The sequence below is a fragment of the Notamacropus eugenii genome, chromosome 2 (genome assembly GCF_028372415.1).
Source record: "Notamacropus eugenii isolate mMacEug1 chromosome 2, mMacEug1.pri_v2, whole genome shotgun sequence".
NCBI classification, from domain to species: domain Eukaryota; kingdom Metazoa; phylum Chordata; class Mammalia; order Diprotodontia; family Macropodidae; genus Notamacropus; species Notamacropus eugenii.
Window position 1 is genome coordinate 29,282,514 of NC_092873.1, and position 24,416 is coordinate 29,306,929.

The following is a 24,416-nucleotide window of genomic DNA, read 5'->3' on the forward strand; positions in this document are numbered from 1 at the left end:
GCTCTCTTAAGAATTTTGGAAGTGACTGTGTCCTGGGAATACACTGACACACGACCATTCATCGTCGCCTGCCCACATCAGAGAAGGTTTTGTGCTCTGTGAACAAGGCCCAATTGAGATGGCTCCAAAGAACAGCGGGATGCTCATACTGGGAGTATCCAACTCAACTATGTACACTCAGTAATGGTGCCTCTGGTGTGGTCGACAATGAAAAGAAACCGTTGGTGTGATCCTCCACAGCTGGACACATCGAATCTTGACTCTGCCATAGTTACGCCACTTTGGTCCTGTTTGGGAGCAAAGGGCACTCATGCTGGCAGCATTGGCAGACTGAAGAGAGAGACACCCAATTGCTGGTGACAACTGGATCACATCTTTAATTTCCAGGAGGGACGGATAGCTTCTGCAGCTACAGCTGAGCAATATTTGTTCGCATGTGCCTATTCTGTGTGGATATCCTTCCAAATCTGGCAATAGGCAGATGACTTTCCCCCGGCAGAAATGCATAAAGCAGACGCTACGTAACTCAGAACATAGGCAGAGGACAATGAGGCCTCAATCTCTCTCAGTTTCCAGAGCATCTAGAGCAGCATCAAGAACGATGAAACCATGGTTCCTTGGGCTCAATGAACATATAATTCTCTTCGTTTCTCCCTACTCTTGAATCTGTATTACTCTTTCTGAGGAGTACCGAAGGAACGATGACCCTTGTGTGTCCTCTCGTAAACGTGGGAAGGATTGCATATTCATGCATGTAGTTATGTGTACTCTGTAATATTAACTCCTATTCTTTATAACAAGTATGCATTTACAAGCAACCAACAAATCGATACAATGAGACATAATTGTCAGGAAGACTAGTGAAATGCAGCAAATTGCCCAGGAGCTTACAGCAAACACAGTTTCTGAAGGAAGAGAGCGTTCAAGAGATGACCTGAAGGGATACAAGGAGGGAACAGCAGGCAGCAAGATGTGCAGACTAAGTGATGTATTTGTTTGGTTTGAAGATCAGTGTGAAGATGAGCACGATGAAGTAAGGCTGGTTAGGGTCTGACTGTCAAAGTCCTTAGTAGTCAAGACTTCTTCCCTTCAGAAACATTTCCAAGCACGTGAGTTACTCTGCTGAACCACAGGGAATTTCTTTTGGAACTTTCCGTGTTATCCGACGGTCACCTAATTCAAGCATCCTTAGACTATGTAACTCGATGCCAACCTGCAGGACAGCAAGCCACAAGCTGCTGAGAATGACGAGAGGAGACAGCATCAAGGCCTGGTGGGGAAATGAATATGGGGAGGGGAAACATGTATCTGGATGAGAAAAGTCAAGGAAACCCGAATTAGAGAGTGAGGTCCTCATCATCTCCACCGTCAAATTGAAGAAAGCCAAGGGATCGCTGGTTCCTTTCTCTTCCTGGTTGCAATGAAGCCACGTACTACTATGGTCGTTCAGGATTTCCTGGTGGCTGCTCTTTGCTCATGCTTTATTGGCATCACGCAATGAAATCTTTCTAAACGTTGAAGGGTCTGAAAATTCAGAGGTTTTAATAAGGAGACTTGTCCGATTTGGAGAAAGAAGAAGGTCATTGCACATTTGCTTCAGTTTGCGTTTTATTTTAATAGGCGTAGGGAATCAATAAGCAAAGGCTTCACCAGCCAGGAGATCAGAGAGAGAGATGAATGAAGTGTGAGAGGCAGCGTGGAGGGACATCTGACTCCAAAAGGAGCAAGGCCTGATCGGGAGTCTCAGCCGTGCTTTGGATATTGCCAGTGTGAGTCTTAACAAACCACTTCTGCTTTCAGAGTTCTAGTCAGTTCTCTGAAACCTTCCTTTCACAGAAAATACTAACCTGCCCTAGTCAAGGGAATGAATTGCACCCAGTCGCTTACAAGTCTAATCTCTAGCACTAAAAGGAAGTGTGGCATACTCACTTGCACCATAGGATGTCATCTGCAGAACAAGCTCGTTTTAATGAAGTTGATCTTCTTGGGTTTTCTGAATGTAACCACCAGAATACAAAGGTGATTTCCAAGAGAACGTCATGTGTAAATTTCACTCCTTACAGGACACATGAATTCTGAACTAAATTCACAGACAAAGAATCAGGTCTGAGGAAGTGCCAGGATTCTTTTTCCTTTGGAAATGACAAAATCAATCTCATGATCTCAAAAGAGAGAGGGAACAAAACCTAACTCTTCAAATGGAAACCACTAACAAGGACCATTTCAAAAGAAGTGGGAAAAAAGTTCTCCCCTTGAAAACATACTGCAAGGCGAAGTCCAAACATGGGATCTGAATCACTAAGTAACTCTTAGGACAAGAAACACGACAGCAAGTTCTGCAGAGGATACAGCAGCAGTTCTGTGCAGTTCACTGAAAAAGGGTCAGTTGCCTCAGACGTAGACAAGAATATGGTTGCACGCAGTGAAATGCACATGAATGAAAAGACTGGCAGCACTTCTATAGAGGAGGAAGAGATAAGTGCATATGCCCCAGGTCAACGATTTCTGTTGAAACACAATCAACTTCCACATTGAAACCTGAATATGATACCATGATCATCATTTCTGGGGTTTGTAAGGACAGCATTAGTAAAGAATTAATGTTATTACTGTTAATTCATATAAGCCGAATTGTTTCCCTTGTTAAATACTTGAAAAGACAAATAGCAAATGACAGTTATCCCGCAGAGGACCTCTTTATGACAATGGTCAGTGCTTGTGGAATACGTCACAGCCATTAAGGATGAAAACAAAATAGCTGTCCCAACAGACCTGCTTGATTGTAGGCTGCATGAGAGGAGCAATGAGCATGAATTTTGGCAGCGCATGTTTTGTCATTGATTCTTTCTTATCTATTGTAATAAAGAGTGGAATGTAACAACTTGAGAAAAGAAGCGACCCACGCCAAATTCGTAATGTGAACTGCAGAGGCTTCTCCATGAGCTTCTTTACCTTGTGTTTTTGGAGGGAGCAGTCGTTCCCCGTGCGTTTCAGGGACGGGTTTTGCTTTTGGAATCACAGCCGTGCGTGCGTTCTCAGAACCATTTCCAGCTCCAGCTCCTTCTTCACTTTGGACAGGACTCATTCTAGAGCTTGTGGATCGTGACAGGCTTTTAGTCACTGGCAGTGACTGGACAGGATGATTCAAGTTCACAGTGACATCTTAGCACGTCTGTAGCTGTCCTTTTTCCGACAACTGATGGTAGATTCATCTGAAAAGGAAAGAGCGGAGCTAAATTGTGTATCACTTCAATCCACCTGGCATATGATGTAAATTTCTCACGAGATGGAACTCAAATTACTCCCGAAGTTTAGGACTTGGTCTTGTTAATTTACACATCATCGATTTTATCTCTTGTGTCACATGTGAAAAAATCATCCCGACAATGGTTTCTTTCTTGCTTTCAGCCAATCGTCTCTTTCTCGGATATCCAGCTCTTACTTCCTCATGAAGATTTCTCTCCATGAGTAGTCCCAAAGAATTACTTAGTAAGATGCTGGAGGAAAGACTTTTCTCTTGAGATACCCTTTCAAAAATACCGCCCACATTGGACTCTTCCAATTCTTCTTTTGTCTTAGGAAATAGGTTCTTCACCAACAAGGTGCAATCTGTGCTTCACTAACAGCGAAATATCAGGTGAGAAAACTCCCCTTTAGTAATGGAAGTTGGCACGCCCTCTGCCTCATTTAGTCTTACAGAGTGTCCCAGAGCACAAAGTGGTGAAGCAATTTGCTGAGGATCACCTAGTCAGGCTGTGTCAGAGATGACACTTCAATCTCTGTCTCTGTGACTTTGAGGAGAGCTCTCTATCCACCAGGTTCAAACGCTTTCTCACAGAAAATACTCACAGTTACCATCCGTTCACGGACATTATTTTCTGTAACGACCTCCCATTTGTTCCATGTTTAGTCGCAATAATATTGCAGCATTTCAATTACTTTAGTCGCATGGCAAGACTGCTTTAAGTCACTAATTTAACTTGCTATAAATTAAACTTTTAGCTTTCAATACCCACAATTAATTCTGCATGAAAATCACAGTGTATTGAGCTTAAGCGTTTCCGTTGAAAGCATGAGAAGAGGACTTCTATAGTAGCACACAAAAGTGCAACTCGAGGACTATGACGTAAGAAAGTGGTCCAAGCAGCAGAGGAGGGAATCCACATTTACTTTCTTTGGCTTTCAACTTTGTCTGACACTTCGTTCAAACATGGCATTCCTTCGAGTTATTATTCCCCAAGTTCCTTCCTCCTTCATACTCTCTCAGTGCTAGAGGTATTCCTATTCACTCCTCTGGCAATTTTATCTTGCAGGAAGGCTAAGCCTCTACGGAAGCTGTTGATTCCCAGATTATCAATGGCATCTTCACTGCGACAGCTGATAGTCGTTTTCTGCGTCGTCCTCTTCCTGCAACTTACTCAGCAACATAGCCTTGCCCAGGAGGGTGACTCACGCATTGGCAGAACAAGCTCATTGCTTGGGAGGCTCCAGAGCAAACTATGGGAGAGAAGAGGTAATGGACCCTGCTGTGCCTCTGAAACCTGCTCGGTAGAGCAGCGCCACGCCAGGGAACTGAGTCGCTTCCCTCTGAATTTTCTTATTAAGGTACTGCACATCATCTGGCAAGATAGGTTAAGGTTTCAGGCCTCGTGGTCCTTACTCGTAACTCAATTGCCAAGTCTTCAAACTCTCCAACTCCACCTTGGGATGGTGATGTGGAATCTCAAATTTGCGCTACCATAAAAGCAATTTTAGGAGGAACTGCCGTAGGGAAGTATTCACATGGGGGTGAGAAGAATCCATAAAGGGACACTCTCAAGTGCTCTCTTAAGATTTTGGAAGTGACTGTGTGTCCTGGGAATACATTGACACACGACCCTTCATCGTCGCCTGCCCACATCAGAGAAAGTTTTGTGCTCTGTGAACAAGGCCCAATTGAGATGGCTCCAAAGGACAGCGGGATGCTCATACTGGGAGGATCCAACTCAACTATGTACACTCAGTAATGGTGCCTCTGGTGTGGTCGACAATGCAAAGAAACCGTTGGTGTGATCTTCCCCAGCTGGACACATGGAATCTTGACTCTGCCATAGTTACGCCACTTTGGTCCTGTTTGGGAGCAAAGGGCACTCATGCTGGCAGCATTGGCAGACTGAAGAGAGAGACACTCAATTGCTGGTGACAACTGGATCACATCTTTCATTTCCAGGAGGGAGGGATAGCTTCTGCAGCTACAGCTGAGAAATATTTGTTCGCATGTGCCTATTCTGTGTGGATATCCTTCCAAATCTGGCAATAGACAGATGACTTTCCCCCGGCAGAAATGCATAAAGCAGACTCTACGTAATTCAGAACATAGGCAGAGGCCAATGAGGCCTCAATCTCTCTCAGGTTCCACAGCATCTAGAGCAGAATCAAGAACGATGAAACCATGGTTCCTTGGGCTCAATGAACATATAATTCTCTTCGTTTCTCCCTACTCTGGAATCTGTATTACTCTTTCTGAGGAGTACCTAAGGAACGATGACCCTTGTGTGTCCTCTCGTAAACGTGGGAAGGATTGCATATTCATGCATGTAGTCATGTGTGCTGTGTAATATTAACTCCTATTCTTTATAACAAGTATCCATTTACAAGCAACCAGCAAATCGATACAATGAGACATAAATGTCAGGAAGACTAGTGAAATGCAGCAAATTGCCCAGGAGCTTACAGCACACACAGTTTCTGAAGGAAGAGAGCGTTCAAGAGATGACCTGAAGGGATACAAGGAGGGAACACCAGGCAGCAAGATGTGCAGACTAAATGATGTATTTGTTTGGTGTGAAGATGAGTGTGAAGATGAGCACGATGATGAGCACGGTTAGGTTCTGACAGTCAAAGTCCTTAGTAGTCAAGACTTCTTCCCTTCTGAAACATTTCCAAGCACGTGAGTTACTCTGCTGAACCACAGGGAATTTCTTTTGGAACTTTCTGTGTTATCCGACGGTCACCTAATTCAAGCATCCTTAGACTATGTAACTCGATGCCAACATGCAGGACCGCAAGCCACAAGCTGCTGAGAATGACGAGAAGAGACAGCATCAAGACCTCGTGGGGAAATGAATATGGGGAGGGGAAACAAGTATCTGGATGAGAAAAGTCAAGGAAACCCGAATTAGAGAGTGAGGTCCTCATCATCTCCACTGTCAAATTGAAGAAAGCCAAGGGATCACTGGTTCCTTTCTCTTCCTGGTTGCAATGAAGCCACGTACTACTATGGTCGTTTAGGATTTCCTGGTGCCTGCTCTTTGCTCATGCTTTATTGGCATCACGCAATGAAATCTTTCTAAACGTTGAAGGGTCTGAATATTCTGAGGTTTTAGTAAGGAGACTTGTCCGATTTGGGGAAAGAAGAAGGTCATTGCCCATTTGCTTCACTTTGCGTTTTATTTTAAAAGGCGTAGGGAATCAATAAGCAAAGGCTTCACCAGCCAGGAGATCAGAGAGAGAGATGAATGAAGTGTGAGAGGCAGCGTGGAGGGACATCTGACTCCAGAAGGAGCAAGGCCTGCTCGAGAGTCTCAGCCGTGCTTTGGATATTGCCCGTGTGACTCTTAACAAACCACTTCTGCTTTCAGAGCTCTAGTCAGTTCTCTGACACCTTCCTTTCACAGAAAGTACTAACCTGCCCTGGTCAAGGGAATGAATTGCACCCAGTCGCTTACAAGTCTAATCTCTAGCACTAAAAGGAATTGTGGCATACTCACTTGCCCCATAGGATGTCATCTGCAGAACAAGCTCGTTTTAATGAAGTTGATCTTCCTGGGTTTTCTGAATGTAACCACCAGAATACAAAGGTGATTTCCAAGAGAACGTCATGTGTAAATTTCACTCCTCACAGGACACATGAATTCTGAACTAAATTCACAGACAAAGAATCAGGTCTGAGGAAGTGCCAGGATTCTTTTTCCCTTGGAAATGACAAAATCAATCTGATGATCTCAAAAGAGAGAAGGAACAAAACCTAACTCTTCAAATGGAAACCACTAAGAAAGACCATTTCCAAAGCAGTGGGAAAAAAGTTCTCTCCTTGAAAACATACTGCAAGGCGAAGTCCAAAACATGGGATCTGAATCACTAAGTAACTCTTAGGCCAAGAAACACGACAGCAAGTTCTGCAGAGAATACAGCAGCCGTTCTGTGCAGTTCACTGAAAAAGGGTCAGTTGCCTCAGACGTAGACAAGAATATGGTTGCACGCAGTGAAATGCAGATGAATGAAAAGACTGGCAGCACTTCGATAGAGGAGGAAGAGATAAGTGCATATGCGCCAGGTCAACGACTTCTGTTGAAACACAATCAACTTCCACATTGAAACCTGAATATGACACCATGATCATCATTTCTGGAGTTTGTAAGGACAGCATTATTAATGAATTAATATTATTACTGTTAATTCATATAAGCCGAATTGTTTCCCTTGTTAAATACTTGAAAAGGGAAATAGGAAATGACAGTTATCCCGCAGAGGACCTCTTTATGACAATGGTCAGTGCTGGTGGAATACGTCACAGCCATTAAGGATGAAAACAAAATAGCTGTCCCAACAGACCTGCTTGATTGTGGGGTGCATGAGAGGAGCAATGAGCATGAATTTTGGCAGCGCATGATTTGTCATTGATTCGTTCTTATCTATTGCAATAAAGAGTGGAATGTAACAACTTGAGAAAAGAAGCGACCCACGCCAAATTCATAATGTGAACTGCAGAGGCTTCTCCATGAGCTTCTTTACCTTGTGTTTTTGGAGGGAGCAGTCGTTCCCCGTGCGTTTCAGGGACGGGTTTTGCTTTTGGAATCACAGCCGTGCGTGCGTTCTCAGAACCACTTCCAGCTCCAGCTCCTTCTTCACTTTGGGCAGGACTCATTCTAGAGCTTGTGGATCGTGACAGGCTTTTAGTCACTGGCAGTGACTGGACAGGATGATTCAAGTTCTCAGTGACATCTTAGCACGTCTGTAGCTGTCCTTTTTCCGACAACTGATGGTAAATTCATCTGAAAAGGAAAGAGCGGAGCTAAATTGTGTATCACTTCTATCCACCTGACAGATGATATAAATTTCTCACGAGATGGAACTCAAATTACTCCCGAAGGTTAGGACTTGGTCTTGTTAATTTACACATCATCGATTTTATCTCTTGTGTCACGTGTGAAAAAAATCATCCCGACAATGGTTTCTTTCTTGCTTTAAGCCAATCGTCTCTTTCTCGGATATCCAGCTCTTACTTCCTCATGAAGATTTCTCTCCATGAGTAGTCCCAAAGAATTACTTAGTAAGATGCTGGAGGAAAGACTTTTCTCTTGAGATACCCTTTTAAAAATACCGCCCACATTGGACTCTTCCAATTCTTCTTTTGTCTTAGGAAATAGGTTCTTCACCAACAAGGTGCAACCTGTGCTTCACTAACAGCGAAATATCAGGTGAGACAACTCCCCTTTAGTAACGGAAGTTGGCATGCTCTCTGCCTCATGTAGTCTTACACAGTGTCCCAGACCACAAAGTGGTGAAGCAATTTGCTGAGGATCACCTATTCAGGCTGTGTCAGAGATAACACTTCAATCTATGTCTCTATGACTTTGAGGAGAGCTCTCTATCCACCAGGTTCAAACGCTTTCTCACAGAAAATACTCACAGTTACCATCCGTTCACGGACATTATTTTCTGTAACGACCTCCCATTTGTTCCATGTTTAGTCGCCATAATATTGCAGGATTTCAACTACTTTAGTCACATGGCAAGACTGCTTTAATTCACTAATTTAACTTGCTATAGATTAAACTTTTAGCTTTCAATACCCACAATTAATTCTGCATGAAAATCACAGTGTATTGAGCTTAAGCGTTTCCTTTGAAAGTATGAGAAGACGACTTCTATAGTAGCACACAAAAGTGCAACTCGAGGACTATGACGTAAGAAAGTGGTCCAAGCAGCAGAGGAGGGAATCCACATTTACTTTCTTTGGCTTTCAACTTTGTCTCACACTTCGTTCAAACATGGCATTCCTTCGAGTTATTATTCCCCAAGTTCGTTCCTCCTTCATACTCTCTCAGTGCTAGAGGTATTCATATTCACTCCTCTGGCAATTTTATCTTGCAGGAAGGCTAAGCCTCTACAGAAGCTGTTGACTCCCAGATTATCAATGGCATCTTCACTGCGAAAGCTGATATTCTTTTTCTGCGTCGTCCTCTTCCTACAACTTACACAGCAACATAGCCTTGCCCAGGAGGGTGACTCACGCATTGGCAGAACAAGCTCATTGCTTGGGAGGCTCCAGAGCAAACTATGGGAGAGTAGAGGTAATGGACCCTGCTGTGCCTCTGAAACCTGCTCCCTAGAGCAGCGCCACGCCAGGGAACTGAGTCTCTTCCCTCTGAACTTTCTTATTAAGGTACTGCACATCATCTGGCAAGATGGGTTAAGGTTCCAGGCCTTGTGGTCCTTACTCGGAACTCAACTGCCAAGTCTTCAAACTCTCCAACTCCAACTTGGGATGGTGATGTGGAATCTCAAATTTGCGCTACCATGAAAGCAATTTTAGGAGGAACTGCCGAAGGGAAGTATTCACATGGGGGTGAGAAGAATCCATAAAGGGACACTGTCAAGTGCTCTCTTAAGAATTTTGGAATTGACTGTGTGTCCTGGGAATACACTGACACACGACCATTCATCGTCGCCTGCCCACATCAGAGAAGGTTTTGTGCTCTGTGAACAAGGCCCAATTGAGATGACTCCAAAGAACAGCGGGATGCTCATACTGGGAGGATCCAACTCAACTATGTACACTCAGTAATGGTGCCTCTGGTGTGGTCGACAATGAAAAGAAACCGTTGGTGTGATCCTCCACAGCTGGACACATGGAATCTTGACTCTGCCATAGTTACGCCACTTTGGTCCTGTTTGGGAGCAAAGGGCACTCATGCTGGCAGCATTGGCAGACTGAAGAGAGAGACACTCAATTGCTGGTGACAACTGGATCACATCTTTAATTTCCAGGAGGGAGGGATAGCTTCTGCAGCTGCAGCTGAGCAATATTTGTTCGCATGTGCCTATTGTGTGTGAATATCCTTCCAAATCTGGCAATAGGCAGATGACTTTCCCCCGGCAGAAATGCATAAAGCAGACTCTACGTAATTCAGAACATAGGCAGAGGCCAATGAGGCCTCAATCTCTCTCAGGTTCCACAGCATCTAGAGCAGAATCAAGAACGATGAAACCATGGTTCCTTGGGCTCAATGAACATATAATTCTCTTCGTTTCTCCTTACTGTTGAATCTGTATTACTCTTTCTGAGGAGTACCTAAGGAACGATGGCCCTTGTGTCTCCTCTCGTAAACGTGGGAAGGATTGCATATTCATGCATGTAGTCAAGTGTGCTTTGTAATATTAACTCCTATTCTTTATAACAAGTATCCATTTACAAGCAACCAACGAATCGATACAATGAGACATAATTGTCAGGAAGACTAGTGAAATGCAGCAAATTGCCCAGGAGCTTACAGCACACACAGTTTCTGAAGGAAGAGAGCGTTCAAGAGATGACCTGAAGGGATACAAGGAGGGAACACCAGGCAGCAAGATGTGCAGACTAAGTGATGTATTTGTTTGGTTTGAAGATGAGTGTGAAGATGAGCACGATGATGAGCACGGTTAGGTTCTGACTGTCAAAGTCCTTAGTAGTCAAGACTTCTTTCCTTCTGAAACATTTCCAAGCACGTGAGTTACTCTGCTAAACCACAGGGAATTTCTTTTGGAACTTTCATGTTATCCGAGGGTCACCTAATTCAAGCATCCTTAGACTATGTAACTCGATGCCAACATGCAGGACAGCAAGCCACAAGCTGCTGAGAATGACGAGAAGAGACAGCATCAAGGCCTCGTGGGGAAATGAATATGGGGAGGGGAAACATGTATCTGGATGAGAAAAGTCAAGGAAACCCGAATTAGAGAGTGAGGTCCTCATCATCTCCACTGTCAAATTGAAGAAAGCCAAGGGATCACTGGTTCCTTTCTCTTCCTGGTTGCAATGAAGCCACGTACTACTATAGTCGTTTAGGATTTCCTGGTGCCTGCTCTTTGCTCATGCTTTATTGGCATCACGCAATGAAATCTTTCTAAACGTTGAAGGGTCTGAAAATTCTGAGGTTTTAGAAGGAGACTTGTCCGATTTGGGGAAAGAAGAAGGTCATTGCCCATTTGCTTCAGTTTGCGTTTTATTTTAATAGGCATAGGGAATCAATAAGCAAAGGCTTCACCAGCCAGAAGATCAGAGAGAGAGATGAATGAAGTGTGAGAGGCAGCGTGGAGGGACATCTGACTCCAGAAGGAGCAAGGCCTGCTCGGGAGTCTCAGCCGTGCTTTGGATATTGCCCGTGTAACTCTTAACAAACCACTTCTGCTTTCAGAGCTCTAGTCAGTTCTCTGAAACCTTCCTTTCACAGAAAGTATTAACCTGCCCTGGTCAAGGGAATGAATTGCACCCAGTCGTTTACAAGTCCAATCTCTAGCACTAAAAGGAATTGTGGCATACTCACTTGCCCCATAGGATGTCATCTGCAGAACAAGCTCGTTTTAATGAAGTTGATCTTCTTGGGTTTTCTGAATGTAACCACCAGAATACAAAGGTGATTTCCAAGAGAACGTCATGTGTAAATTTCACTCCTTACAGGACACATGAATTCTGAACTAAATTCACAGACAAAGAATCAGGTCTGAGGAAGTGCCAGGATTCTTTTTCCTTTGGAAACGACAAAATCAATCTGCTGATCTCAAAAGAGAGAGGGAACAAAACCTAACTCTTCAAATGGAAACCACGAAGAAAGACCATTTCCAAAGCAGTGGGAATAAAGTTCTCTCCTTGAAAACATACTGCAAGGCGAAGTCCAAAACATGGGATCTGAATCACTAAGTAACTCTTAGGCCAAGAAACACGACAGCAAGTTCTGCAGAGAATACAGCAGCAGTTCTGTGCAGTTCACTGAAAAAGGGTCAGTTGCCTCAGACGTAGACAAGAATATGGTTGCAGGCAGTGAAATGCACATGAATGAAAAGACTGGCAGCACTTCTATAGAGGAGGAAGAGATAAGTGCATATGCCCCAGGTCAACGACTTCTGTTGAAACACAATCAACTTCCACATTGAAACCTGAATATGACACCATGATCATCATTTCTGGAGTTTGTAAGGACAGCATTATTAATGAATTAATATTATTACTGTTAATTCATATAAGCCGAATTGTTTCCCTTGTTAAATACTTGAAAAGGCAAATAGGAAATGACAGTTATCCCGCAGAGGACCTCTTTATGACAATGGTCAGTGCTTGAGGAATACGTCCCAGACATTAAGGATGAAAACAAAATAGCTGTCCCAACAGACCTGCTTGATTGTAGGCTGCATGAGAGGAGCAACGAGCATGAATTTTGACAGCGCATGGTTTGTCATTGATTCTTTCTTATCTATTGTAATAAAGAGTGGAATGTAACAACTTGAGAAAAGAAGCGACCCACGCCAAATTCATAATGTGAACTGCAGAGGCTTCTCCATGAGCTTCTTTACCTTGTGTTTTTGGAGGGAGCAGTGGTTCCCCGTGCGTTTCAGGGACGGGTTTTGCTTTTGGAATCACAGCCGTGCGTGCGTTCTCAGAACCACTTCCAGCTCCAGCTCCTTCTTCACTTTGGACAGAACTCATTCTAGAGCTTGTGGATAGTGACAGGCTTTTAGTCACTGGCAGTGACTGGACAGGATGATTCAAGTTCTCAGTGACATCTTAGCACGTCTGTAGCTGTCCTTTTTCCGACAACTGATGGTAGATTCATCTGAAAAGGAAAGAGCGGAGCTAAATTGTGTATCACTTCTATCCACCTGACAGATGATATAAATTTCTCACGAGATGGAACTCAAATTACTCCCGAAGGTTAGGACTTGGTCTTGTTAATTTACACATCATCGATTTTATCTCTTGTGTCACGTGTGAAAAAATCATCCCGACAATGGTTTCTTTCTTGCTTTCAGCCAATCGTCTCTTTCTCGGATATCCAGCTCTTACTTCCTCATGAAGATTTCTCTCCATGAGTAGTCCCAAAGAATTACTTAGTAAGATGCTGGAGGAAAGACTTTTCTCTTGAGATACCCTTTTAAAAATACCGCCCACATTGGACTCTTCCAATTCTTCTTTTGTCTTAGGAAATAGGTTCTTCACCAACAAGGTACAACCTGTGCTTCACTAACAGCGAAATATCAGGTGAGAAAACTCCCCTTTAGTAACGGAAGTTGGCATGCTCTCTGCCTCATTTAGTCTTACAGAGTGTCCCAGAGCACAAAGTGGTGAAGCAATTTGCTGAGGATCACCTATTCAGGCCGTGTCAGAGATAACACTTCAATCTATGTCTTTGTGACTTTGAGGAGAGCTCTCTATCCACCAGGTTCAAACGCTTTCTCACAGAAAATACTCACAGTTACCATCCGTTCATGGACATTATTTTCTGTAACCACCTCCCATTTGTTCCATGTTTAGTCGCCATAATATTGCAGCATTTCAACTACTTTAGTCAAATGGCAAGACTGCTTTAATTCACTAATTTAACTTGCTATAGATTAAACTTTTAGCTTTCAATACCCACAATTAATTCTGCATGAAAATCACAGTGTATTGAGCTTAAGCGTTTCCTTTGAAAGTATGAGAAGACGACTTCTATAGTAGCACACAAAAGTGCAACTCGAGGACTATGACGTAAGAAAGTGGTCCAAGCAGCAGAGGAGGGAATCCACATTTACTTTCTTTGGCTTTCAACTTTGTCCGACACTTCGTTCAAACATGGCATTCCTTCCAGTTATTATTCCCCAAGTTCGTTCCTCCTTCATACTCTCTCAGTGCTAGAGGTATTCATATTCACTCCTCTGGCAATTTTATCTTGCAGGAAGGCTAAGCCTCTACGGAAGCTGTTGACTCCCAGATTATCAATGGCATCTTCACTGCGAAAGCTGATATTCTTTTTCTGCGTCGTCCTCTTCCTACAACTTACACAGCAACATAGCCTTGCCCAGGAGGGTGACTCACGCATTGGCAGAACAAGCTCATTGCTTGGGAGGCTCCAGAGCAAACTATGGGAGAGTAGAGGTAATGGACCCTGCTGTGCCTCTGAAACCTGCTCCCTAGAGCAGCGCCACGCCAGGGAACTGAGTCGCTTCCCTCTGAACTTTCTTATTAAGGTACTGCACATCATCTGGCAAGATAGGTTAAGGTTTCAAGCCTTGTGGTCCTTACTCGGAACTCAACTGCCAAGTCTTCAAACTCTCCAACTCCAACTTGGGATGGTGATGTTGAATCTCAAATTGGCGCTACCATGAAAGCAATTTTAGGAGGAACTGCCGAAGGGAAGTATTCACATGGGGGTGAGAAGAATCCATAAAGGGACACTGTCAAGTGCTCTCTTAAGAATTTTGGAATTGACTGTGTGTCCTGGGAATACACTGACACACGACCATTCATCGTCGCCTGCCCACATCAGAGAAGGTTTTGTGCTCTGTGAACAAGGCCCAATTGAGATGGCTCCAATGAACAGCGGGATGCTCATACTGGGAGGATCCAACTCAACTATGTACACTCAGTAATGGTGCCTCTGGTGTGGTCGACAATGAAAAGAAACCGTTGGTGTGATCCTCCACAGCTGGACACATGGAATCTTGACTCTGCCATAGTTACGCCACTTTGGTCCTGTTTGGGAGCAAAGGGCACTCATGCTGGCAGCATTGGCAGACTGAAGAGAGAGACACTCAATTGCTGGTGACAACTGGATCACATCTTTAATTTCCAGGAGGGAGGGATAGCTTCTGCAGCTGCAGCTGAGCAATATTTGTTCGCATGTGCCTATTGTGTGTGAATATCCTTCCAAATCTGGCAATAGGCAGATGACTTTCCCCCGGCAGAAATGCATAAAGCAGACTCTACGTAATTCAGAACATAGGCAGAGGCCAATGAGGCCTCAATCTCTCTCAGGTTCCACAGCATCTAGAGCAGCATCAAGAACGATGAAACCATGGTTCCTTGGGCTCAATGAACATATAATTCTCTTCGTTTCTCCCTACTGTTGAATCTGTATTACTCTTTCTGAGGAGTACCTAAGGAACGATGACCGTTGTGTCTCCTCTCGTAAACGTGGGAAGGATTGCATATTCATGCATGTAGTCAAGTGTGCTTTGTAATATTAACTCCTATTCTTTATAACAAGTATCCATTTACAAGCAACCAACGAATCGATACAATGAGACATAATTGTCAGGAAGACTAGTGAAATGCAGCAAATTGCCCAGGAGCTTACAGCACACACAGTTTCTGAAGGAAGAGAGCGTTCAAGAGATGACCTGAAGGGATACAAGGAGGGAACACCAGGCAGCAAGATGTGCAGACTAAGTGATGTATTTGTTTGGTTTGAAGATCAGTGTGAAGATGAGCACGAGGAAGTAAGGCTGGTTAGGGTCTGACTGTCAAAGTCCTTGGTAGTCAAGACTTCTTCCCTTCTGAAATATTTCCAAGCTCGTGAGTTACTCTGCTGAACCATAGTGATTTTCTTTTTGAACTTTCTATGTTATCCTAGGGTCACCTAATTCAAGCATCCTTATAATATGTAACTTGATCCCAACATGCAGAACAGCAAGGCACAACCTGCTGAGAATGACGAGAAGAGATAGCATCAAGTCCTCGTGGGGAAATGAATATGGGGAGGGGAAACATCTATCTGAATGAGAAATGTCAAGTAAACTCGAGTTAGAGAGTGAGGTCCTCATCATCTCCACTGCCAAATTGAAGAAAGCCAAGGGATCTCTGGTTCCTTTCTCTTCCTGGTTGCAATGAAGCCACGTACTACTATGGTCGTTTAGGATTTCCTGGTGGCTGCTCTTTGCACATGCTTTATTGGCATCACGCAATGAAATCTTTCTAAACGTTGAAGGGACTGAATATTCAGAGGTTTTAGTAAGGTGTCTTGTCCGATTTGTGGAAAGAAGAAGGTCATTGCACATTTGCTTCAGTTTGCGTTTTATTTTAATAGGCGTTGGGAATCAATAAGCAAAGGCTTCACCAGCCAGGAGATCAGAGAGAGAGATGAATGAAGTGTGAGAGGCAGCGTGGAGGGACATCTGACTCCAAAAGGAGCAAGGCCTGATCGGGAGTCTCAGGCGTGATTTGGATACTGCCAGTGTGTCTCTTAACAAACCACTTCTACTTTCAGAGCTCTAGTCAGTTCTCTGAAACCTTCCTTTCACAGAAAGTAATAACCTGCCCTGGACAAGGGAATGAATTGCACCCAGTCGCTTACAAGTCTAATCTCTAGCACTAAAAGGAATTGTGGCATACTCACTTGCCCCATAGGATGTCATCTGCAGAACAAGCTCGTTTCAATGAAATTGATCTTCTTGGGTTTTCTGAATGCAAGCAACAGAAGAGAAACGTTATTTCCAAGAGAACATCCTGTGTAAATTTAACTCCTTACAGGACACATGAATTCTGAATTAAATTCATAGACAAATAATCGGGTCTGATGAAGTGCCAGGATTCGTTTTCCCTCGGAAATGACAAAATCAATCTGATGATCTGAAAAGAGAGAGGGAACAAAACCTATCTCCTCATGTGGAAACCACTAACAAGGCCCATTTCAAAAGAGGTGGGAAAAGAGTTCTCCCCTTGAAAACATACTGCAAGGCGAAGTCCAAAACATGGGATCTGAATCACTAAGTAACTCTTAGGCCAAGAAACCCGACAGCAAGTTCTGCAGAGAATACAGCAGCAGTTCTGTGCAGTTCACTGAAAAAGGGTCAGTTGCCTCAGACGTAGACAAGAATATGGTTGCAGGCAGTGAAATGCACATGAATGAAAAGACTGGCAGCACTTCTATAGAGGAGGAAGAGATAAGTGCATATGCCCCAGGTCAACGATTTCTGTTGAAACACAATCAACTTCCACATTGAAACCTGAATATGACACCATGATCATCATTTCTGGAGTTTGTAAGGACAGCATTATTAATGAATTAATATTATTACTGTTAATTCATATAAGCCGAATTGTTTCCCTTGTTAAATACTTGAAAAGGCAAATAGGAAATGACAGTTATCCCGCAGAGGACCTCTTTATGACAATGGTCAGTGCTTGTGGAATACGTCACAGCCATTAAGGGTGAAAACAAAGTAGCTGTCCCAAAAGACCTGCTTGATTGTAGGCTGCATGAGAGGAGCAATGAGCATGAATTTTGCCAGCGCATGCTTTGACATTGATTATTTCTTATCTATTGTAATAAAGAGTGGAATGTAACAACTTGAGAAAAGAAGCGACCCACGCCAAATTCATAATGTGAACTGCAGAGGCTTCTCCATGAGCTTCTTTACCTTGTGTTTTTGGAGGGAGCAGTGGTTCCCCGTGCGTTTCAGGGACGGGTTTTGCTTTTGGAATCACAGCCGTGCGTGCGTTCTCAGAACCACTTCCAGCTCCAGCTCCTTCTTCACTTTGGACTAGACTCATTCTAGAGCTTGTGGATCGTGAGAGGCTTTTAGTCCCTGACAGTGACTGGACAGGATGATTCAAGTTCTCAGTGACATCTTAGGACGTCTGTAGCTGTCCTTTTTCCGACAACTGATGGTAGATTCATCTGAAAAGGAAAGAGCGGAGCTAAATTGTGTATCACTTCTATCCACCTGACAGATGACATAAATTTCTCACGAGATGGAACTCAAATGCCTCCCGAAGGTTAGGACTTGGTCTTGTTAATTTACACATCATCAATTTTATCTCTTGTGTCACGTGCAAAAAAATCATTCCGGCAAAGGTTTCTTTCTTTGTTTCAACCAATCGTCTCTTCCTTGGATATCCAGCTCTTACTTCCTCATGAAGATTTATCTCCATGGGTAGTCCCAAAGAATTACTTAGTAAGATGCTGGAGGAAAGACTTTTCTCTTGAGATATCCTTTTAAAAATACCGCCGACATTGGACTTCTTCAATTCTTCTTTTGTCTTAGGAAATAGGTTCTTCACCAACAAGGTGCAACCTGTGCTTCACCAACAGCGAAATATCAGGTGAGAAAACTCCCTTTTAGTAGTGGACGTTGGCACGCTCTCTGCCTCATTTAGTCTTACAGAGTGTCCCAGAGCACAAAGAGGTGAAGCAATTTGCTGAGGATCACCTAGCCAGGCTGTGTCAGAGATGACACTTCAATCTCTCTCTCTGTGACTTTGAGGAGAGCTCTCTATCCACCATGTTCAAACACTTTCTCACAGAAAATACTCACAGTTACCATCCGTTCACGGACATTATTTTCTGTAACGACCTCCCATTTGTTCCATGTTTAGTCGCAATAATATTGCAGCATTTCAACTACTTTAGTCACATGGCAAGACTGCTTTAATACACTAATTTAACTCGCTATAGATTAAACTTTTAGCTTTCAATACCCACAATCAATTCTGCATGAAAATCACAGTGTATTGAGCTTAAGCATTTCCTTTGAAAATATGAGAAGACGACTTCTATAGTAGCACACAAAAGTGCAACTAGAGGACTATGACTTAAGTAAGTGGTCCAAGCAGCAGAGGAGGGAATCCACATTTACTTTCTTTGGCTTTCAAGTTTCTCTGACACTTCGTTCAAACATGGCCTTCCTTCGACTTATTATTCCCCAAGTTCCTTCCTCCTTCATACTCTCTCAGTGCTAGAGGTACTCATATTCACTCCTCTCGCAATTTTATGTTGCAGGAAGGCTAAGCCTCTGTGGAAGCTGTTGACTCCCAAATTATCAATGGCATCTTCACTGCCAAGGGATCGCTGGTTCCTTTCTCTTCCTGCTTCCAAGGAAGCCACGTACTACTGTGGTCGTTTAGGACTTCCTGATGGCTGCTCTTTGCTCATAATTTTTTGGCCTCACGCAATGAAATCTTTCTAATCGTTCAAGGGTCTGAAAATTCAGAGGTTTTAGTAAGGAGACTTGTACAATTTTGGGAAAGAAGAACGTCATTGAACATTTTCTTCGGCTTGCATTTTCTTTCGTTGACATAGGGAATCCATAGGCAAAGACTTCAGCAGCCAGGAAATTAGAGAGAGAGACGAATGAAGTTTGAGAGGCAGTGTGGAGGGACATCTGACTCCGAAACGAGCAAGGCTTGATGGGGAGTCTCAGCCGTGCTTTGAATATTGCTGGGGTGACTCTTCACAAATCAGTTCTGCTTTCAGTGCTCTCGTCAGTTCTCTGAAACCTTCCTTTCACAGAAAGTACTAACCTGCCCTGGTCAAGGGAAGGAATTGCTCGCAGTGGCTTACAAGTCTAATCTCTGGCACTAAAAGGAACTGTGGCTTATGGACTTGCACCATAGCATGTCATCTGCAGCACAAGCTCTTTTGAATGAAAGGGATCTTATTGGGTTTTCTCAGTGTAACCACCAGGATACAAACGTATTTACAAGAGAACGTCATTTCTCAATTGAACTCATTACAGGACACATGAATTCTGAACGAAATTCACAGACAAAGAATCAGGTCTGAGGAAGTGCCAGGATTATTTTTCCTTCGGAAATGACAAAAAGCAATCTGATGATCTCAGAAGAGAGAGGGAACAAAACCTAAGTCTTAAAATGGAAACCACTAAGAAGGACCATCTCAAAAGAAGTAGGAAAAAAGTCTTCTTCCTTGATGTCATATTGCAAGGCGAAGTCAAAAACATGCGATCTGAATCACTAAGTAACTCTCTCAGCTACTCGGATTAGGCCAAGAAACACGACAGCAAGTGATGCAGAGAATACACCAGCACTTCATGTGGAATTCACTGTAAAAGTGTCAGTTGCCTCAGACGTAGACAAGAATATGGTTGCATGCAGTGAAATGCACAAGAATAAAAAGACTGACAGAACTTCTCTAGATGAGGAGGAGATAAGTGCATATGCCCCAGGTCAACAACTTGTATTGGAACACAATCAACTGAAACATTGAAACCTGAATAGGACACGATGATCATCATTTCTGCAGTTTGTAAGGACAGCATTACAAAGATATTCCCTGGTAGGACAAATGTACTCCATTCTATCTAATTTCATAGCAGCAATTACTGCGATTCTGTACTTAGAGTTTCTATTCCTTAGTGTTGGACACGAGTTGTCCTGATTAAAGTTCAAAATATCTGTACCACGCTAAACCTACCCCAATCAACCCTCTCTCACTCAACACAAAGTCAAGGACAAGTCATGTGGTCATTTCTCTGATGCCATGGGGGTCTTTGGCAAGGAAGGAAAAACACAACCCCATTATACGATAAATAACGAAAACACTTGGCTTAAGGAATTGAGACTATGCAGGGAGACACAGGGATCATTTCAAACAAACCTGGAAGCTATTGCTGGCAACTGACCTTTTTCTTGGGTGCCCTATACAGCAGGTGGGCACTCGTCCGTCCCTGGGGAAGCTTTACGGTTGAATACACAAACAAGAATGCTCTGTGTGTGTGTGTGTGTGTCTGTGTGTGTGTCTGTGTCTGTCTGTGTCTGTGTCTGTGTGGGTATCTGCACGTGTGGGAAGAATGTGGGCTTTCCTCTTCCAAATGTCATTACGGCTTGGACCTCACATCTAATTTGGATCTGGGAGTTCCACACTGTGACTGTCTTGACTGAGGCAGCGTGCTTGCCCGCCGTTTCCCTAACACGCTTAATCAACGGTGATTAGGGAATGTTGTAGGAAGCAGTCCTTCCATGGCCAGCAACTCGCTTTGAAAACATTGCACTACAATAACGTTAGGGGATTAAGCACTCTCTTGGGTCTCCCTGTAACAACAGATCAACAGTGAAGAAACGCAAGCACCCATCTCTATGCAAGTATTTATCAGTCTTGCACTCAACACACTAGATGTTTTAATTATCTAGGAAAAGGCAAATTGATTAACATGAAGCTTTGGGGAAGAGAACCGTCAAAATCCAAAACGGGAGAACAACTCTCTCAGATGGACATTTGGGGTGAATATTCATTCCTAGAAGTCGAATTCTTTAGCTTGTTGAATACTTCAGAAGGCAAGGAAGAAATCGCGGTTATCCCGGAGAAGACTTCTTTATGACAGTGGTCAGTGCTTGTGGAATATGTCCTCCTGATCAAGGGCGAAAACAAAATCCCTGTCCCAAAAGACCTGCTGGATTGTAGGCTGCATGAGACGAGCAATAAGCATGAATTTTGCCATCGCGTGATTTGTCATTGATTCTTTCTTATCTGTTGCAATAAAGACTGCAATGTGACAACTTGAGAAAAGCAGCGACCCATGCAAAATTCATCATGCCAGCTGCAGAGGATTCTCCATGAGCTGCTTTACCTTCAGTTTGTGGAGGGAGTTGTCGTTCACCGTGCCTCTGAGGGACCGGTTTGGCTTGTGGAATCGCAGCCGCGTATGCGTTCTCAGGGCCACTTCCAGCTCCAGCTCCTTCTTCCCGTTGGTCAGGACTCGTTCTAGCGCGTGTCGATCGTGATAGGCTTTTGGTCACTGGCAGTGACTGGACAGGATGAGTCAAGTTCACGGTCACATCTTTAGAACGTGTGTAACTGTCCTTTTTCCCAGAACTGATGGTCGATTCGTCTGAAAAGGAAATAGTGGAGCTAAATTGTATATCACTTTTATCCACCTGACATATGATTGAAATGTCTCATGACATGTGACTCAAATGACTACCCAACTTTATGACTTGATCTTGTGAGTGTACACATCATCTATTTTATCTCATGTGTCATGTGTGGAAAAATAATCCCACCAACGGTTTCTTTCTTTGTTACAGCCAATCGTCTCTTTCTCGGATATCCACCTCTTACTTCCTCATGAAGATTTATCTCCATGAGTAGTCCCAAAGAATTACTTAGTAAGATGCTGGAGGAAAGACTTTTCTCTTGAGATACCCTTTTAAAAATACCGCCCACCTTGGACTCTTCCAATTCTTCTTTTGTCTTAGGAAATAGGTTCTTCACTAACAAGGTGCAACCTGTGCTTCACTAACAGCGAAATATCAGGTGAGAAAACTCCCCTTTAGTGGTGGAAGTTGGCATGCTCTCTGCCTCATATAGTGTTACACAGTGTCCCAGGGCACAAAGACGTGAAGCAACTCGCCGAGTATCACCTAGCCACGCTGTGTCAGAGATGATATTTCAATCTATGTCTCTGTGACTTTGAGGAGAGCTCTCTATCCACCATGTTGAAACACTTTCCCACGTAAAATACTCACAGCTACCATCCGTTCACTGACATTATTTTCTGTAACGACCTCCCATTTGCTCTATGTTTAGTCGCAATAATCTTGTCACATTCCAGCTACTTTAGTCACATGACAAGACTGCTTTTAATTCACTCATTTAACTTGCTATAGATTAAACTTTTCACTTTCAATACCCACAATCAATTCAGCATCAAAATCGCAGTTTACTGAGCTTAAGCGTTTCCTTTGAAAATATGAGAAGACGACTTCTATAGTAGCACACAAAAGGGCAACTCGAGGACTATGATGGAAGAAAGTGGTCCAAGCAGCAGAGGAGGGAATCCACATTTACTTTCTTTGGCTTTCAACTTTCTCTGACACTTCCTTCAATCATGGCATTGCTTCAAGTTATTATTCCCCAATTTCCTTCCTCCTTTATATTCTTCCAGTGCTAGAGGCATTTCCATAAACTCCTATGGCAATTTTATCTTGCAACAAGCCTAAGACTCTACGGAAACTGTTGACTCCCAGATTATCAATGGCATCTTCACTGCGAAAGCTGACAGTCTTTTTCTCTGTCTTCCTCTTTCTGCAACTTACACAGCAACATAGTCTTGCAAAGGAGGTTGTCCCACGCATTGGCAGAACAAGCTCACTGCTTGGCAGGCTCCAGAGGACCCTATGGGAGAGAAGAGATAATGGACCCCGGTGTGCCTCTGAAACCTGGTCACTAGACCAGCGCCATGCCAGGGAACTGAGTCGCTTCCATCTGAATTTTCTTATTAAGGTACTGAAGATCATCTGGCAAGGTAGGTTAAGGTTCCAGGCCTTGTAGTCCTTACTCGGAACTCAACCGCCAAGTCTTCAAACTCTCCAACTCCAACTTGGGATGGTGATGTTGAATCTCAAGTTTGCGCTGCCAGAAAAGCCATTTTATCATGAACTCCCGAAGGGAAGTATTCGCATGGGGGTTCGAAGTATCCATAAAGGGACACTCTCAAGTGCTCTCTTGAGAATTTGGGAATTGACTGTGTGTCCTGGGATACACTGACACACGAGCATTCATCGTTGCCTGCCCACATCAGAGAAGGTTTTGTGCTCTGTGAACAAAGCACAATTGATACAGCTGCTAGGAACAGCGGGATGCTCATATTCGGAGTACCGAACTCAACTATGCACACTCTGTAATCGTGCCTGTGTGTGGTAGACAATCCAAAGGAACCGTTGGTGTGATCCTCCACAGTCGGACATGTGGAATCTTGACTCTGGCGTAGTTACGCCACTTTGGTCCTCTTTGGGAGGAAAGGACACGCACGCTGGCAGCCTTGGCAGACTGAAGAGAGAGACACTCAGTTTCTGGTGACAACTGGATCCCATCTTGAATTTCCAGGAGAGAGGGATAGCTTCTGCAGCTACAGCTGAGCAATAGTTGTTCGCATGTGCCTATTCTGTGTGGATATCATTCCAAACCTGGCCATAGGCACATGACTTTCCCCCGGCAGAAATGAATAAAGCAGACTATACGGAACTCAGAACATAGGCAGAGAGCAATGGGGGCTCAATCTCTCTCACGTTCCACAACATCCACAGCAGCATCCAGAACAATGAAATCATGGTTCCTTGGGCTCAATGAACATAGAATTCGTTTCGTTTCTGCCTACTGTTTAATCTCTATTTCTTTTTCTCAGGCGTTCCTAAAGAACAAGGACCCTTTTGTCTCCTTTCGTAAACTTGGGAAGGATTGCATATTCATGCGTGTAGTCATGTGTGCTCTGTAATATTAATTCACATGCTTTATAACAAGGATCCATTCCAAAGCAACCAACAAATCGGTATAATGAGACATAATTGTCAGGAAGACTAAGAAAATCAAGGAAATAGTCCCGGAGCTTACACCACGCACAGTTTCTGAAGGAAGAGAGAGTTCAAGAGATGACCTGAAGGGATACAAATAGGGAACACCGGGCAGCAAGTTGTACAGACTAACTGAGGTTAAGATCCTATAACAGGATCATTGATTATACGTGTCTGCACCTTCTCTCTGGGCCCTTTCTTTAAACCCTTCAGACTTGAGCTCAGCGTGTGGAGTGCAGAACAGCACAATGCAGCAGTGACAGGACCAGGAACAGGCTTCAAGGCACCACCGCTAGCAGTTCCCAGATTGCTCAACCCACAAATGCCA

At 43.6% G+C, this 24,416-nt stretch overlaps 1 protein-coding gene across 10 annotated transcripts in view; it reads right to left on the reverse strand.

The window, feature by feature from the left end:
- LOC140524823 (ankyrin repeat domain-containing protein 26-like) overlaps window positions 1-24,416 on the reverse strand; it is a 90,712-nt gene that overhangs the window by 53,732 nt on the left and 12,564 nt on the right. For 6 of the 10 annotated variants that reach the window (XM_072639621.1, XM_072639626.1, XM_072639620.1 and 3 more), the window contains exons 2-6: window positions 20,422-21,627; window positions 17,419-17,678; window positions 11,571-12,854; window positions 7,774-8,033; window positions 2,953-3,212 (exon numbers count right to left, since the gene is read on the reverse strand). The gene's annotated coding sequence lies outside the window, so the exon portion shown is untranslated. Of the gene's footprint in view, window positions 1-2,952; window positions 3,213-7,773; window positions 8,034-11,570; window positions 12,855-16,394; window positions 16,459-17,418; window positions 17,679-20,421; window positions 21,628-24,416 lie in introns of all 10 variants that reach the window. The other 4 variants (XM_072639622.1, XM_072639623.1, XM_072639624.1 and 1 more) reach the window with 4 other exon arrangements.